General features: G+C 34.0%; 1 pseudogene; it reads left to right on the top strand.

The window, feature by feature from the left end:
- Nucleotides 1-9,541, top strand: part of LOC149580087 (small ribosomal subunit protein mS47-like) — a 45,318-nt pseudogene extending 35,777 nt beyond the window's left edge.
- Nucleotides 9,542-15,866: the final 6,325 nt, after the last annotated feature.

Genomic DNA, 15,866 nt, shown 5'->3' with positions numbered 1-15,866 from the left:
GAAAATCATCTCATAGTAGTAAAAAGAATAATGAGATATCTTAAAGGAACTGATAACTTTGGACTATACTACAAAAAGAATGGAAAATTTAAGCTCAATGCATATATAGATGCAGACTGGGGAGGAAACACTGATGATAGAAAAAGCACAAGTGGAGGTGCATTATTTCTAGGCAAAAGGCTGGTCACCTAGACTAGCAAGAAACAAACATGTACATCCCAGTCCACTACAGAGTCAGAATATGTGGCAGTTGTAGTCAATTGCACAAATATTGTATGGCTCACACATCTATTGAATGGAATGAAAGAAGAAGTAACAAAACTTTTGATATTGTATTGTGATAATACAAGTGCTATAAACATATCCAAAAATTCAGTGATGCATGCAAAAACCAAGCATATTGCAATCAAGTATCATTATGTCAGAGAATTGGTAGAAGACAAACAAGTAAAGTTGGAATACATTCACACAAAGGAACAAACTGCAGATATCTTCACCAAACCATTGCCCAAGGATGCCTATGAATATCTTAGAGGCAAGTTGGGGGTAATACCCCTAACTCAAGTAGTTTAAGGCAACAAGGAAGCTACCCTACATCAATAGGAATAAATCATTGAAATATTAACAGGTTGATGCAAAGGATGACAGTAGGAGTAGAAACTCCAAATCAGTCACAAGCATGGTGACAGAGGAAGAAAATCAACAAGAAGCCAAAGCTTATATTTTTCATGATAAAGATGCTACATCTTTGGCATTTATGTCAAAGAGGGAGAAATATGCAAAAATCTAATCAATACAAAGAAAGAGGGAGATATATATGAAACAGGGAGATATATGAGATCGGTAGTAAAAATGCAACGAGACAACGTATACAATCTTGACAACATCTACAATCTTGGTGGTAACTAAGTTGATTAATTGATTAGTTTGGTTTTCCATCAATGCCAAAGAGGGAGATTGTTGGAAATGATTGAAATGATCATAAAAAGAGTTGTGGAATAATACATGGAATTGGTAAAGAATGTCCTCAATCATTTTTTTTTCATTGATGTCAAACTTGCTACTTGCAGGAATGACAATTGCTTTAGTGATCCAAACACTATCAATTAGTTGATTGTCAAGGAGGAGGCAATCAATAAGATGTAACTAGAGCACCTAGAGAAAGGTTGAAGTTATGATGTTGTAATGAAGTACAAGAATCAGCTAAGCCATTGATGAAAAAGTGTATTTGATGACATACTATAAGATACAAAGAATGGGCACACTGAAACATATCAAAGATTTGAGGTTTTAGCTAAGTCTTTTGTAAAACTTAACTAAGTTCATTAGAGAGAAGGAGTCGAGCAACCTAGTAAGAGTCGAACAAATTCCTAGTTAATGCCGAGTAAGCTTCAGATGTCGAGTAAACTTCAGATGCCGAGTAAACTTTAGACGCCAAGTAAACTTTAGATGCCGAGTAAACTTCAAATACTGAGCAAGTTTAGATGCCGAATGACACAGAGTTTATCAAGTGCCAAGCAGAACCAAGTGCCGAGCAGGTATAGGTGCCGAGTAATACAGAGGTGCCAAGCACCAGTAACTCAATAATGTCGAGTTGCTGCATTATTTTGGAAAGCAAAGATTTGCCAGATCTAAGCTGAAAAGGTTGTTATCTAGAAATTTGTGAATTAAAAGGAACATAAGAATGATGAGCTAGTGGCACAGAACACCATGTAGAATTTTTTTAAGGATACAACTGGTGAAGTTTCTATAAGAGAACAAGATATGGAGTAGATACATTATATTCTACCTAATCCATTTTGAAATCCTAAAATTAGAGAGGGAGAATTGAGCAGCAAAGGAAAATCAGATTTCTATTTAAGAAGACATAAGTTAATGAAAAGAGAGAGAGAGAGAGAGAGAGAGAGAGAGGTGGTCAAGCATAAAAGCATGAAGCACTAAAGAAGGTACTAAGGAGAAGAAAGCATAGGAACTCTATTTGGATAGATGACCACAAGAATGATTGCATTGGAAGAATGAGTAAGAAGACTCAAGGAGATGAATCTTGAGAGGAAGACAAGCAGTTAGAGCTAGAGTGATTGAAGCCAAGCATAAGGATTGAATTGAAAGTGTGATCTAAAATATGCAAAGTATATTGTAAGTTATATCATATCAAAAGACCATTATCGTTACTTTCTAGCAATTGTAATAGTAAGTTTAAATCCTATGGATTTAGGTTGGTTTAATAGACATAAGATAAATCCTTTAACAGGGTGACATTCCAAGTGAATGTTCTAAAGACCTTTAACTAGCCCATTCCTAATAGTTTGGCGAAATCCTCTAACAGGGTCACATTTAATAGTGTGTTGTAAGCCTTTAACAGGGCATCACTTCAAAAGAGTGAGAATCAAGTAGCATGTTACTGGTGGTTTTTCCCAAATTGGGTTTCCACATAAATCATTGTGTCATGTGTTGATCTTGGATGTTTTATCTTTGCATATTTATTTACTATAGCTTGCTTATATGATTGATTTAAGTTTGGATGGATGAAAAGTGTATGGATTCATTAAAAGTAGTAAAAAGGTATTAATAGGGCATTTGGACCTTGGATAACTAACTCACCCCCCCTCTCAGTTATACTAAAGAATTCTAACAACATACACTACATCTACCAAGTTACAACATTTTCTATATGTTTACGAAGTGATAGCAGTAACTAGTTTTATCAAACATCTAAGGGATCTGTGGATTTATTTTTGTGGTAACTAATTCACCTCCCCTCTTAGTTACCCTATCTATATTTCCAACAATTGGTATTAGAGCTTTTGGTGCTTGTAGGAAGAGTTTCAAAGACCTAAGCTAAAGATCAGGATGTCTTACAAGAGAAAAATTCCAAGGCTTAATAGGGATAACTTTTTAGCATGGTAGGGTCTCATGAGACTTTCTCTGGCTTCCATTGGAGATATAGGATTGAAATATTTTGATGAAGAACACACAACTCCTTCTGGTACATTATCTATTAATGACATTGCTGAGAAGAAGACTCATAACACCATGATGATAGACATTGCATCTACTCTAAGCTATAATGAATGTAATGACATCAAGGACTGCAAAACTACCTTTGCTATGTGGAACAAGCTGAAGGTTATCTACAAAGGTGATGACAATATAAGGAGAGCCAAAGTAGAAAGTCTCAGAGGACAATTTGATTAGATGAGAATAAGAGAGGATGAAAAAATTGCCAAATATGTTGAAAGGATCAAAGCAAGTGTCAATGCACTCAAAGCTTCTGGAGGAGATATCAAAGAAACAATTGTAAGGTTCTTAGAACATTGCTTCCCATTTATGAAATTAGAGTGTTTGCAATTTAAGAAAGAAGATGTGAAGCAAATCATAAGATAAATTTGGATGCCATAGTAAGAAGGTTGACAGCCTTTGAGCTATATAACTATGACAATTATGTTCTAGCTTCTAGGAACATTGAATTGGCATTTGAAGCCTAGCTTTCACTCAAGGAAAAGGGCAATAAAATAAAGGAAACTCAGTCAAAAAGTGAAGAAGAATCAGAGGAAAGCTCTAACAGTGATCTTGAAGTTCTTGAAGCTCTACTTGGAAGGAAATATTCTAGAGGCAAAGGAAAATACAAAAGTAAAGTTCCCCTAATCTATTTTTCATGTGAAGAAATTGGCCATATTGCAGCCAAGTGGCCAAACAAAGCTAGAAAGGATGAGAAGAAAGGTCACAAGTGCAATGGAAAGAAAGATTTCAAGGAAAAAGGTAAGAAAATATTTTTTATGGCCAAGGAATCTTAAGGATTTTGATAATAGTGAAGATGAAATTGTTTACATTGCTGTGAAAAATGAATTTGACAATGATGAAGAAGATAAGATGGCACTTATCTCTCATGTGAGAAAAAATAATACATGGATCATAGACAGTGGATGTTCACATCATATGATTGGTGACAAAACTAAGTTTGAACATTTTGAAGACTATGATGGTGGCAATGTAAGGTTTGGAAACAATGAACCATGTTGTATAAAAGGAAGAGGTTGAATCTCATTAACCAATGAACTTGTATGTGATAATACGTATTAGGTTGAAGGACTAAAACATAATCTCTTGAGTGTGGCACAACTAATCAATATTGGATTCAAGGTGGAATTCATGTATGGAAAGGCAAGACTGTTGGATGACAAAGGAAAGCTGATTGGACCAAGCAAACAAACAAAAGGTAACTTGTTCTATCTTGATCTTGGTGAGTGCTCATGTTTTATTGCTCAAGTTGAAGAAAGTTAGCTATGGAATAGAAGGTTATGTCATGTGAATTTTGATAACATGGTAAAGATAAGAAAATTCAGGAAAGAGATATTCCTAGTTTGAAGAAACCTAATGTTGGTCTATGCAAGAATTGTCAGATTGGTAAGATGGGAAAGACTAGCTTTAAAAGTAAAAACTTTCAATCTAAAGATATTTTGGAAATTATGCATATTGATTTGTGTGGACCTGTTGGAATCAAGAGCTATACTAGAGAAAAGTTCTTCATTCTTTTTGTTGATGACTGCTCTAAAATGATGACTGGTGTGTATCTGAGAGAGAAGTCAGAAGCATTTGAAAAATTCAAATAGTATTTGGCTAGTGTAGAAAATGAAATAGGGAAAAGAATGAAATTTTTGAGATTAGATAGAGGTGGTGAATTCATCTCCAATGAATTCAATAAATTTTGCATTGAAAGAGGAATCAAAAGACAGGTATCGGCTCTTGGAAATCTCGAGCAAAATGAAATAGCTAAAAGAAGGAACAGATCTATCATGGATTATGTAAGGACTCTAATGATTGAAAACAACATTGCTATCAAATATTGGAAGGAAGCTATTAGCACTACAGATCATACCTTAAACTGAGTATAGTTGAAAGACTCATTCAAACCCCCCTATGAGTTATGTTATGGCTATAAACACAATGTAAGTTACCTGAAAGTATTTGGAAGTAAATGTCGTATCTTGAAAGAATCTAGAAAAGGAAAATTTGATGTAAAAGGTGATGAAGCTGTACTTTTGGGATATTCTTGCAAGAGTAAGGCATTTAGATGTTTGAATTTGTCTACTCACAAAATCATAGAAAGTGCACATGTGAAAGTTGATGAGTTTGCAGAAAGAATTGAAGAAGAAAGCAAAAAGGAACTAGAAGATTATAGGAGATTTGTTTTCACTGAACCTGATACAATGCTAGATACATCTATTAACCAAGAGACTTCTACTCCCAAGTCTTCTTTAGTCACTGAGTTGCAAGCAGTTCAAACTGAGTCACAAGAACCCAAGTCATATTTTGCAGCTATTGATATAATGCTTACCAAGTTTATGCAGCCAGAACCTAAAGTTGAAATTCAAGAGTATGACAATGCAATTCATTCAAGAGGCAAGGAACCTATATTGGCCAAGTATGTCAGGAGACATCATGCACCAGATCAGATTATTGGAGACAAATCAGAAGGTACTATGACAAGAAGTAAGCTAAAAGGTACTTGTTTACTTGCTGATTTTGAACCTAGAAATGTCAAAGATGCATTGGAAAATGAAAGTTGGATTGAGGATATGAATGAAGAGATAGAGTAAATAGATAAGAACAAACCTGGAGTCTTGTACCTAGGCCTAAAGATAAAAATGTGATTGGAACAAAATGGGTATTCAAGAATAAGTTGAATGAAGATGGTAAGGTATCAATAAACAAAGCTAGATTGCTATGTAAAGGGTACTCTCAAGAAGAAGGAATTGATTATGAAGAGACTTTTTCTCCTATTGCAAGATTGGAAGGTGTTAGGACCTTACTTGCATATGTTGCATATAAAAGATTTAAGGTATATCAGATGGATGTTAAATCAACACTTCTCAAAGGTATTCTTGATGAAGAAGTCTATGTTGAGCAACCTGAAGGTTTTGTTGATCCAAACAAAAGGGACATGGTCTACAAATTACACAAATCATTGTATGGTCTTAAACAAGCCCCTAGAGCATGGTATGAGAGATTGCATAACTATCTTATTCAGATTGGTTTCCAAAGAACTAATGATACAGTAGCTTGTACATTAAGGAAGGACCAAATAACAAGATTGTTTTGGCAGAAATATTTGTGGATGACACTTTCTTTATAGGGAATGATGATCTATGCAAAGAATTTTTAGAGAAAATGAAAAAAGAATTTGAAATGTCTTTTTTTGGTGAGATTAAGTTCTTTCTTGGTCTTTAGATCAGTAGAGTAGGAATGGTAGCTACACCACTCAATCTAAGTATATCAAGGAGATACTCAAAAAGTACGATATGGAAGATTCAAAACCAGTTGGAACCTGCATGTGTACTAGACTAAAGTTACCAAAGATGATGATTCAAAAGAGGTAGATCAAACTTTATATAGATCAATCATTGGAAAATTATAGTATGTAGTTCATACAAGACCTGATATTGCTCTTGTAGTTGGTATAGTGGCAAGATTTTCATGAAAACCCAGAGAAAATCACATGATGGAAATCAAAAAGATCTTGACATACTTGAAAGCAACTGACGATTATGGCTTATGGTATAAATTTGGAGGAAATCTAGACTTAAAAGTGTTTGCTAATGCTAATTGGGTAGGAAACATTGATGATAGAAAGAGTACAAGTGGTGGAGCATTCTTTCTTGGTAAAATATTGGTATCTTGGACAAGTAAAAAGAAAAATTGCACATCTCAATCCACATCAGAAGTAGAGTATGTTGTAGTAGTAGTGAACTATTCTAATATTGTTTGGTTTTGTTAGCACACAATATGAACATAGTTTTAAAACTTCAAGTGTAGAGTTTTTGAACCACTTTGAACTGAAGTTTGAAGTAGTTCAAAGTAGTTTGAAATGGTTCAAAACAATTCAATTTGCTCATGCAAGTTTTGTGGTTTATTCTAAGATGTTCACATTCAGTTCAATAGTGCAGAGTATGATGTACAGAATCTAGAAACCTGAGTTTCAACTTTCAGATCGAAGGGTTAGAGTAAAGGTTCAAATGTAGTCCCAATGTTTTTTTGGTTCGAAAGGCACAAATCAGTTCAGGACCATGGTGCCAAATCCCTTCAAATCTTTTCAAATAGAAGATTTCATTTAGAAAGAAATGACCATAGTTAGAAATCTTATCAAATTGATATTAACAAGATAAAGATGCAAATAACCATTGCTTGTGGGAGTTAAATTCATAAAATATGATGAATAAAGGAGAGGATATAATTGAATTCAGTTCATGGCCTAGCAATCCAATTGTACAAGCACTCTAAATTCAAGCTTCATTCATATCACCTAGAATTATTGGCTAGCATCAACATCTGGTCAGACTTAGAAATTCTCAATGTTGGGTATTCTTTAATAGGAATATAAGCATACACTAAAAAAGATCATTCACATGTGACTTCTAATTTAGTTGATTCTCCATCTGGCTGAAAAATGGGTTGATCTGGGAAAAAGAAACCAAGCTATGGACTACAAAAGTTCCTTTTTGAAACAATAGAGATCTATTCACTCCAACACAAGGTCACTAATCTTAGACCCAGGAGTTTGCAGTGCTTTATGTCGAACCAAAGCAACATATGTGATGCTTGAAAACCCATGCATATAGTTAATAGTTATATCCTGGGTTGAGATAAATAGTTGGGCCTAAATCTTTCATAAATATATGCATTGATATTGAATGGAAATTGGTAGCAAATGCAAAGTAATGAATGTGAAATTTGAAGTTAAATAAAAAATGGCACTATGAAAGGCCCGATACTGTGTTCAATGGGGAATGTGCATATTTAGGCTCTAAACCATATAGGGACCAAACTTCATTGATTGGCAGCATCAAATGTGTCTTGACAAAGCTTGATCTCATAAATAAAGAACCTAATTGCTTTGAAAGTTTTTGAAGGATCCATGGGTTGGACTCGTTAATCACTCACAAACTTATATCAATATGAGTATTGATATGATAGCTGCTCAGATGGGTTCAAAATATTTAGCAAAGTTACTTTCAAAACATCTAGAGAGTGTCATTATGGCATGCATATCAAGTATTATTTTATTGATAAAAAAAACTATTGATGAAATTGAATCATAGTTTGGAACCACATTTCTCATAGCCACCAATGCGACTAATGAACCTAATAAATTGAAACATAGATGGCATGAAGTGAATTATTTAATGGAATGCTCCAACACATGGTAGAATGTGGAAAAGTGTTGCTAAAATCTTATAAAACATAGAATCAGGTAGTTGTTGAGGCTAAAGTTCCTTAATAGCTCTATCGGCTAGAGAATATCAAGCAAATTACATTGATAGTATGCATGAAGAGTTCGATTGAAGGACAAAGATCCTTCTTGTAGATCATATAGCTGGGCTTTATTATATCCAAAGGGTTACCATACTTTACAATCATATCATGTTGTACATGCATTGTGGAATCAGGGTCAACAAGTATTAGCTTTGGTTTTGCAAAGTTGCATCAATGAAGTCTTCACTATGGATATGCATCTAGCTGCTTGTATCGAAAAGGTTATATTAATCGATCATGGCATGAGTATAGCCATTGGTGAAACTACTATTTTTGGAGACAAAGTTTCAATATTTCAAGACAAAAAAAAATTAGAGGATAAGGAAGAATACATGCCAATGTTGCTTTGGCTTCTCTTAAATGGCATATGATAAAGAATTAGGAAGACCAACTCTAGCACAAGCAATATGCCAACAAAACTTGGGTTACAAGTTTTATGAATGACATCTTCAATGGATTCTATTACATGTCGTAAAAGGGTACCGGTGATAAGGCTTTCTGTAGTGGGGGTGATGTGAAAATTTATCAGTTGGCCAATAAAGGAAAAGTGGAAGAATACAAAGACTTCTTCAATAAAGCCTATCAGTTTATGTACCTTGTTGGGACCTATGCGAAGACACATGTGGCATTATTGAATGGGTTAACAATGGGAGGAGGGGCTAGTATCTCTGTTCCTGGCACATCATGTGTGGTAACCGATAAAACTATAAGTATTTGCTACACCAGAAGTACATATAGGGTTCCATCCTGATGTTGGAGCCCCTTTTTTTTTCTCTCTCACTTGACTGGTTATCTTGAGGAGTACTTGGCTCTAACTAGAGAACGATTGAATGGAGCAAAAATTCTTTCTACTGGTCTTGCAACACATTTTATAGTTAGCATGAGGATTAAATGGACTAAAGAGAAAATTGGATCATTGGAAATAGAGGGTCCATCAGTGGTTAAAACTACTTTGGAAGAATATTATGATGTTGACGTGCTAGATGCAAAAAGCTATCTTTGAAGAATGGATGCTATTGATCGTTATTTTTTGAGGGATATTGTTGAGGATATCATATGTGTGTTGGAAATAGAAGTAGCTAGTAAAAGTGATGCATGGTATGAAAATATTATTAAGAAACTGAAAGAAGCTTCTCCACTAAGCTTAGAAATTGCATTAAAATCTATACGCAAAGGCAAGTTCCAATCAATAGATCAATGGTTAGCTCATGATTATAGAATTACATGTTAGTCAAGAGAAATCTGAAAAAGAATGTTGTGTGTAAATTGGAAGATGTGCATAATGATGGTGCTCAGGAATATGTGTCAGTTGTCTAAGTGCTCCCAGTCAAGCAATTCATATAATTAAATTAACAATCCTCATTTAAAGTTACCTAATGGTATATGATGACAAGTGTTTGCAAATGAAGATTGGGAAAGAAGTAAATAATATTTTAAAACATTATATCATCTTTAATGGGTAATGTTATTTAAATATCATATGAAGATAGAAAAAGCCGATGACAACTTGACAGCAAAAAGGGGCAATTTCAAGAATTAGTTTTGATAACTAAAGATGATTTGATCTTACAAAGATAAAGTTGAGGAGTCATCAGAATGGTGGAAAAAACATAAATTTTGATAAAGATTATCAAGGAGAACCAATAGGATGGAAAAAGAAAATTTTTGGGAATATGAAAAGAACCAACCAACAAGAAGCAATTAAAAAAACCAAAGGAAATTTTCATGGAATTCTATTTAATCAGGTAGATAAAAGTCAAAGGGGTTCCATCCTTTCTCTCTAGTACTACAGACTTGGTGCTACAACAAAGAGGGAAAATTTTCTATATTATTTCCAACATTAGCCCATTTTCTTGTGAAGGTCAGGAGGAGCATAGCCAAGGTTTTCCTTTCTTTCTTTCTAAACTGTGTGTGTTAGAAATAACAAAGTTGTGTTTTGTTTGAAATTTAAAGAAAAAATTTAGATTTCATTAATGGTGATTGTAATAGCGAGTGCATTTTTATTATTTCAAAGGAGGGAGACTTGAAAGTTAATTGTATGTCAAAACTTGGAGTTTGAGCAATCTACTTTCCACTAACCGTGGTCTTTGTGTCACTTTAGTCTTCTCTAAAATTTTATTTTACATCTCCATAGCTTTGTTTCTGCACCTACTCAGGAAGATGGAGAATGTATTTCTTAATTTTGTCCTTTGTAATTTTTTAGGGTGAATGGACTTTGTATCATTTACCATTTATTTTCTTATAGTAGTTTAGGTTTTCACATTTATGTTGTATTTATGGATAGGTGCTTGATATCCTTTTGTGCTTTCTAGTTAAAAGCATTCACAATTGATTCATTAAATACCTCATATGGGGAGTTGTACCCAATAAAATTTAGAGGAAGGTTATCAATCCCATGATAACCTATCCAACTGTTGGTGTTGATTTGTCCTTTCACTAGGGCACTCAGGGTCAAATTTGCATGCATTTTCTCAAAGGACAATCTATTCACTGATAGGTTTAAATAGTTATTGCAAGGCATGAAGCTTGAGATCAAAGAACCAATTGTTATGTTTTGTGATAATACAAGTGCAATTAACAGATCAAAGAATCTAGTGATGCATTTCAAAACCAAGCACATTGCAAGAAAATATTACTTTGTTAGAGAATTGGTGTAGGATAAAGAGATTAGATTGGAATATGTCCATACAAAAGAATAGATTGTAGACATATTCACCAAGCTATTACCTAAGGATGCATTCTTGTATCCAAGAGCTAAGTTAAGGGTCATTCCTCTATTTGAAGCTCACTAAAATAAAGTTTTAGTGATGCATCAATAGGAATCAAGTTGAAGATCTATCAGTTGATGCAACATAGACATGGGAACATTGCATATGAATTAGTACTCAAGGTACATTGATACTCATTTGGTATGTGTTTTCTTTGGCATGTGTTGTCAAAGAGGGAGAGTTTATTGTCATATCTTTCTGAAATTTGTTTTTAAGAGAGTTTTTTGTTTGAAGAAGAAGTTATATAATTCCTTCATAGAGGGAGATTACTACATTAGAGAAGTTTGTGGCATAAAATCTAAGAGGGAAAAAATTTCTATGAGAGAAAATCTTTTTTTCAAATTGTATTGTGCTATAACATGTTGTGTTGCCATCAATGCCAAAGAGGTAAATTGTTGGATACAATTGTCTAATTGTGTGTTGTCTTTGATTTTATACAAATGTCATATCAGTTGGCAGTTAGTATCTACCAAGCTCAATTGGTTAGTAGAACAACTTTCAGAGTCTATCGAGAATTCCTAGAAATTTCTCTATGGAAATAGTGTCTATTTAGCTCACTCAAGCATTGAAGGAAAATGTGGTAGCAAGTAGTATTAATTGAGCTCTCATGGTTAATGAAGGGAAGTTAGTGTTTACCAAGTTCACTTGGTCACCAAAGGATTTTACATGATCACTGTGTTAACTGAGCTTCTGTTGGTCAACACAAGAAATCTTTTCAGGAATAGTGTTTACCAAGTAGCATTGGCCAATGAAAGATTTTTGTTAATTTGAGAAATAAAGTTTAATTATTTGAAATATTGATTCTAGTTGACTAAGGTAATGATTATTAGTAATTGTAAGTTGTAATTGGGCCAACTTGATAATTTGTAAGGTATAAATGAAAGGTCAAGTTGAGATTCTAAGGAGTATGAGTGATTATGCAAGTGTATTGATTATTTGAAGGATGGTCAAATATCCTTGAGGAGTAGAAAAGTTTCATTTGATAAGGAAGAATCTTGTGTGAAGCAAAATAGAGATCTGTAATCAACAATTTAGTTGCATCTCATTCAGGTCATTTTATTATTTATTTCCATTGTAGCAGTGCTTCCTAAATCTCTTAATAGAGTTGGTTTAATAGCCATTTGTAAATCCTCTAACAAGGTGAAAGTTCCATTGAATTTTTCTAAAGACCTTTTCCAAGGCCACTCTTAACAGGGTGATTAAATCCTCTAACAAGGTCACACCTAATAATGTGTTTTGAAACCTTTAACTAGGTTGGCTCCTAATACGTCTCACTTCAAAAGAGTGAAAATTAGTAGCTAGTTACTTGGTGGTTTTTCCCATATTGGTTTTCTACATTAAATTTGGTGTCTTATGTGTTCATGTTATTTCTTTTATGCTTGCATGTTAATCACTATGAATGTTTAAGATCTATTAAAGTTATCATACATTGCATCTACTGAGTTACAACATTTTTTGTATGTTTTTAGAGTGACAACAGTAACTAGTTTTATCAGACATCTAAGGGATCTATGGATTTATTTTTGTGGTAACTAATTCACCCCCCTCTCAATTACTCCATCTATATTTCCAACTGGTGGATGGTTGTTGATGCACCTCCTTGCAATAATCATGAGGTCCCAATGTTTTTCTTAAGGAAATTGTATTGTGAGTTTTTCCTTGGGGAGATCCCCAATTATTTTGATATATTAGACTCTTAGGGTAGAGGTGGGGGGTCATCATTTGAGAGTCCAAGGGCACATCATGACCCTCATGTGGTTAGGGCACCTGCGGTCAAGCCACAGGGTGAGCATGTGACTATTTTTTCAATTGTGAAGGAACATGTAGAGGCCAGCACTCTAATGACTATTAGTGCTTTGACACAAACCCTCATTCATTACATGATTCCATTAGTTGAGGAGGATCCTTCTACACATCATGGTCACATGTGCACATCATGTGGATCCTTATGCACATTTGGCAGTCATGCTAGAGATGGTGCAGATGATGGACTAGTGACTGATCAATTCTTGAATGAGACATTTGGCATTGACACATAGATAAATTACAATTATAATAAACTAATTTTATCAAATTTCATATGTATATTGAATGACTAATTAATTAGCATGTATTGACATTGTTCAAAATTTAGGGTCAAAGTGTTGGCGACCCTGGTAGTGATCCCTCAGCCCCATTTTTCATCCCGTCGATGAGTCCAAAGGTATGCATCGATTTAATCATTAAAATTAATACATATATTTATTAATTAATCATATGAAGGATTGAAAAAAAAATTTATGCATGTGCATTAGTTCTCTACAGGATCGTCGACATTCACTACGGACTCCAAGCCTAGCCATGATACAAGCTTCATAGAGGTACATTTTTTTCATGTTAATTTAATTCATTTGATTATTTTTTTTCATGTTTCATGTTACATGTAACATGTAACATTTATTTATGACATGTAGCTCTTCACATTGAAGACTCCTCCTCATCTTCGACATGTCGACAATCGTGGAGTAGCTACAACTATGGCCAGTTCACAACCATTGACTAGGGAATGAAAGAATTTTCTTGGTTTTAGTTGTTGTTTATAGAAGTTAGTATTTAAATTTCTAATATTATTTACAAGTAATTATATTGATTGAACTGTTGTAGGGTCTTGTTACACCTGTTCATCTGCGAGTCTTCGAGGTGGACTTGCAGAGCAACTATGTGATGGCAATAAGAAAATAATTAATTTTGTGTGTACATGTATTTGATTTCAATGTATAATAATTATTGATTCATATTTACTTTGTTTGTATCAGCTTGAGTTAGAGAAGAGCCTCAACAAGAGGGCGCGCGAGCATGTGAGGAAGACCCCATCATCGCCATCATCTCCCTCCACACGACCACCAAAGACCTTTAGAGATTTTTTTCCTTCCCCTCATGGGAAGGAGAAGATATAGTTGATAGACATACATGTATAGGCATCAGTGGATATATATGTTGGATTTTATGTCAGTGGATATATTCAATATACATTTGATGTATGTATGAAATTTTATATTTGATGTATGACATATATTTGATGCATGACATAATTGGTTGATATATGATATGTTTGTTCATGTACAACATTATTGGTTATCATAATATATTATGTGTTTGTTAATGTATGACATTATTGGTTATCATTTTATATTATATGTTTGTTCATCTATGACATTATTGGTTATCATAATATATTATATGTTCCTTCATGTATGACACCTCTGGTACTCATACCCACATACCCAAGTACCAAGTACACGTATCCCAAGTACTAGATACTAAATGGAAAGCATCATAGCTAAGGACCTTGATTGAGATTTTTTTTTTTAATCATTTTTTTGTTTGTGTATCAACTCATTGTATATCAAGCTTAATTCAATGCCTAATCAATTTGAAACTTTGATAGAATATTGATTAACAATAAACTTTATCACTATTTAAGCAGAAGTTTATCATTTCCAATATGTCATCATCATATGATTTATGATCTTGTTCATGTTTAAAGTTTTCCTTCTTTGTTATTTGTTTATCAAGCTTAATTCAATACCTAATCAGTTTGAAACTTTGATACAATATTGACCAACAATAAACTTTATCAGTGTTAAAGCTAGAAATTTATCATTTTCATATGTCATTGTCATATGATTTAGGATATTCTTGTTCATGTTTAAACCTACCTTCTATGTTATGCATCTAAACATTTATCATAAATTATTATTACAAACATATAACAAATCTAAAACTAAAAACAATACATTACATTTGCAAACTTTATCACTATTCTTGATTTGAAAAATTATTGTCATGACTCATAAATTCAGGTTTTCTATAAATATGAAAGTATAATTAAAAATAAAGTTTGATATACCTAAGTACCCCCATCCCCTATTATAAAAAATAGTTGTACCCATACCCATACCCTAAGTACCCCAAGTACCCCCATCCTTGTGCAACCTTGTATATTATATGTGGATCTGGGTGTTTTCTGTACACCTATGTGGTCTATATGATCTCTTGCTACATAGAACATCCCCTGACCTTTCCCAACCTTCTCACCAGGTTAACTAATCCAAACTTGCAGCATCACTCCCTTACTCTTCTAGGAATAGTATCCCTCCAATGTTTTCATAGGTCTACTAGGGTACCATAGCACTCCCTAGTCCAACCAAGGTTTCCATGATTTCCTAAGGTGTTATTGGAACACTTGTACTATGCTTGAATGGATAACAACAATGGGTTTGTACCTGATTTCAAGATTTCTTCACAAAAGGGCTACAAGGAGAGCCCCTAATTAGGCCTCCAACTAGATTTCTAGGGCAAATAGCTCCTTTATCTTAGAGTTTCAACACATCTAACCTTAAGAAAAGTTGATACATAGAACCCATGTTCAAGGATTTTTAGGGTCTCAGGGTGCGTATAGGTTGTACAACAAAAATAGCAAAATTGAGTGTTTGGTAGGGTTTTCTTGGTTTCCCACCATCCTAACTTTTAAGACACCTTCCACACTTCATCAAGAGTCCTCCTCCACAAGTTAGAACCTCCTCATACCCCTATTCAATCCCTCAGAAGGGAAAGTCTTCATTCTTCAAGATTTGTTGTCTCGAGCTCTTTCTTTGTTGACAATCCTTAGCCGGGCATTGCCTAGCTTACCTAGGGCTTGGTCAAAGAATTCTTTGCACTCACTTTCAAGGCCCTTGCTTGCATAATATAATATATTAGGGTCTATAGCCTTGAAATTTAGAAGACCATGGAATTTTCATAGTGTAG

This window comes from Cupressus sempervirens, chromosome 1 (genome assembly GCF_028749045.1).
Source record: "Cupressus sempervirens isolate cs-2001-9-10 chromosome 1, ASM2874904v1, whole genome shotgun sequence".
NCBI classification, from domain to species: Eukaryota; Viridiplantae; Streptophyta; class Pinopsida; order Cupressales; family Cupressaceae; genus Cupressus; species Cupressus sempervirens.
The sequence above is the reverse complement of the archived record's forward strand: the minus strand, read 5'-3'. Positions and strand labels throughout refer to the sequence as shown.